Source organism: Austrofundulus limnaeus, unplaced genomic scaffold, assembly GCF_001266775.1.
Source record: "Austrofundulus limnaeus strain Quisiro unplaced genomic scaffold, Austrofundulus_limnaeus-1.0 Scaffold553, whole genome shotgun sequence".
Classification (NCBI taxonomy): domain Eukaryota; kingdom Metazoa; phylum Chordata; class Actinopteri; order Cyprinodontiformes; family Rivulidae; genus Austrofundulus; species Austrofundulus limnaeus.
Window position 1 is genome coordinate 239372 of NW_013952955.1, and position 3258 is coordinate 242629.

Sequence of the window (3258 nt, forward strand, 5' to 3'; positions counted from 1 at the left end):
GCCTGAAACTCTCAGACTGAAGAAGTCTCTTGGAGGAGAGACGAAACGTTTCATTAAAGAAGAACCCGTCCAGAGGACCTATACAATTTTTTCCTTTTGCAACTACAGAAAGTTTTTGCTTGAATAACAACAATTACAAGAAATTACAGACAGCAAAGTGTTTTGATGCTACTCACACTTTGCAACATGTAACCAAAAAACATCCTAGAAAGAAGTTAAGTTTATTCATTAGTTTGGACGTTACTATGATTATGCAGGGTTGCCAGACAAAAGCAAAATTTTGTTCTTTGCCTCTCCTTTTCTGTGCACATTTTCTCCAAACACATCACACACACACACACATCACACACAACACCCTCAAGCTTGGTTTATACTTCAAGTCAGACGTCTTGTTCCCCCTGCTGAGTGACATAAAATTGCGCAACTTCCGTCTGCTCTCCCGCTGCTCTCCCCCGGTGACAGCCATCTTGTGCATTGCCCCCAGTCAGAAAATGTGAGATGTGGACTTTGCGGCTCAGAGCGTGTGATTGGTTTGAACTTCGTGGATGTGTTTTATTCATGAGGAGCACCGCAGCGCTGAGGAGCAGGACTCTGATCAGCTCAGCCTTCTGCAGCTTATTTTGTTTTAAAACGATTTTTTTTCTGAAGCCAGTTGTTAAAATAGCTAGAAAAGCAGCTGATTTGATTCTATTGAACGTGAGCTGGTTTTCAGATTTTCACATCTTTTTTCCATCACCACTGTTATAATTTAAAAAATGTAAGAAGTTTTTCCACCACGGTCTTTACCTAACATGACAATGATCATTAACTGATAAAAAAAAAAAACACAATATCCAGCCATCATTATGATTGTTTATGTACTAATATGAGCTGTGGGAGGGCAGAGGGAGGATCTGTGATCATTTATAATCCACCACGTCTCCAGCTCGTTTATACTCGGATCAGGAAAACGACATCCAAAATTACGCAATCTCCAACCCGCTGTCTCACGTTTTACAGAGGTATAATCTAAGCTTCACTCAGCGCTAATACAGTTTGGGTCAAAATACAATAATTTTAAAAAGACAGTACAACAGCTTACCATATCCCATCTGGCAACCCTGCCACATCACTGCAGCAGCTACATGTAAACAAGTAATTATTATTTTGTTTATTCGCCTCAATAAACATTGGAGAAAAAAAACACCAGCATTTCCAGAGGTCAGTCTCGCTTAAACAGGGTCTAATCATCCTACCATTCATTGACATGCCAACATTTGCCCTCATCCAGTGTTTTCTCTGCCATAACATCACTAACTGAATCGTTAAAAACATAAGTGTTGATAACAGGCTACACCTTTAGCTAGTTTTTGATGTTGGCTTGGGTTCGAGCTTCATAACACTGGCAACATAACCCAGAGACACCAGCTCCTCATTCCTCATTTTGCTGCATTTCAGACGCCTCACCCTTAGAAAGTTCTTTAAAGCGCTGACACTCCATTTGACCTTGTCCAGTGTTTTTTCTAGCGTAGATAGCCATAAATGTGGACATCTTTACTGATAAATAGGAAAACAACACAGTCATGTCCATCAGTCTAATAACACACAGGTTTGTTCTTATCAAATACCTCTGATCGCCACCCATGATGCTGTGTTCACAGAAAATTACAAAATGGGCTATGAAATTGTGATGTGAAAAGCAGTTCATATCTTATTATATTAGATTTTTAATTGTTTTTTGTTTTATTATTTTTGCTGCCTAGCAGTCTAAAACCATGTTTGTGGAATGCTTGAGTAAAACTGGGACATTTTGCATACTAAAAGGGATATCATTAAATAATTGGTTGACTTAAAAAAAGGCTTAAAGACTTTTCTTTTTGATCAACCCTATTCTGCCTCTGCAGGATTTATCACTGATTTTAGTACTTTTAAAGAATTTATGAGATTTTTTTTGTGTGTGTGTGGGGGGGGGGGTATTTTTATTGTTCCTGATTTTACATCTTTTATCTTCTGCCACTTGTAGCACTTTGAGATTTTTACTAATGAAAAGTGCATTACAAATGAAAACCATTATTATTATTGTTATTATTATTATTATTATTATTATTATTATTATTATTATTATTATTATTATTATATTTATTATTATTATTATATTCAATGTTATACCTTTGGCAGTCACATTCACATTTAAGATCTACCAATTTATTATTGTTTTTTTATTTACTTCAAATGTGTCACAAAAGATGTAGCATAGAAATGATTATTTTTATTTTCCGGTGTATTTTCAATGCTCCTCATTATTTGCAGTTGGTCTTGCCGTGTGGCAAAGAGGAAAGGGAGGGGGCTTAGGGACATGTCAGCACATAGTTCAGCTCCACGTGGCCACTGGTCTCCTCCCCCTCACAGCCTGAAGGGCTATGTTGCTTGTGTCCCCTCTTCTTCCTGTGCTGGTCCCCCCCTCCCAACTTCAGAAGGCATGAGAAAAACAAAAAGTCTGAAGAGTAACTTTAGTTCGTATGCTGAATAACAGAGCAAAGAGAAAGAGACTAGGGAAGTTTATTCTGTGAGCTGCTGCTCATTTGTTAATGCTTACTCTTTTTTTTTCTGGAAACCCTCCCATTTCTCCTACCATGCCCCTCCTCCTCTCTCTGGCCTCCTTTAACTGTGTTAGTTTCTGTGGGCGGGGGTTTGCATTCCAGCACCGTAGCTTTCCAAGGCTAGTCTCTTTCTGCCTTTTTCCGTCCCTGTTGGGTTCAGACCAGGAGACAAGAGTTGATCAGGTCGCTAGCTAACAACCGAGCTTAGCTCTGCCCTGGCCTGCTCTGCCAGGCAGCACGTCTGTGCCACCCAGGATGTATAAAATCTGACTGAAATCAATCCATATCCACCCGCCGTCCTGCTTTGTGGGGTTGAAAGTCCAGCACAACGCCAGCTGGAGCAGCTACTTCAACGCTGGGATGAAAGAGGCCTGTTACAGAGTTTGCAGTGCTTTTAGAGAGGAGTTGCAAGCAAACCGAACCAGGATAAGGTCAGTATTGTTGAGCAAATATTGATGCACTTAAAATCAAAACTAGTCTACAGAGCAAAAGTGTTGTAGCAGCTGGATTGTGACCTTTGTCAGTTTAATTTTCATGAAGTGGCCATGCTTTCTTTTAGTTATTAGCCTTCAGATTTGTTTAATAAAGTAAAAATAGGATGTCACAGAGAGACAGTTTAGAGTTGAAAACGTTTATTATGGTCACACAGTCTCTCTCTCTCTCTCTCTCTCTCTCTCTC

General features: G+C 39.4%; 1 protein-coding gene across 1 annotated transcript in view; it reads left to right on the forward strand.

The window, feature by feature from the left end:
* Positions 1-3258, forward strand: part of eif4g1b (eukaryotic translation initiation factor 4 gamma, 1b) — a gene marked incomplete at its 5' end in the record, with an annotated part of 130333 nt that overhangs the window by 44933 nt on the left and 82142 nt on the right.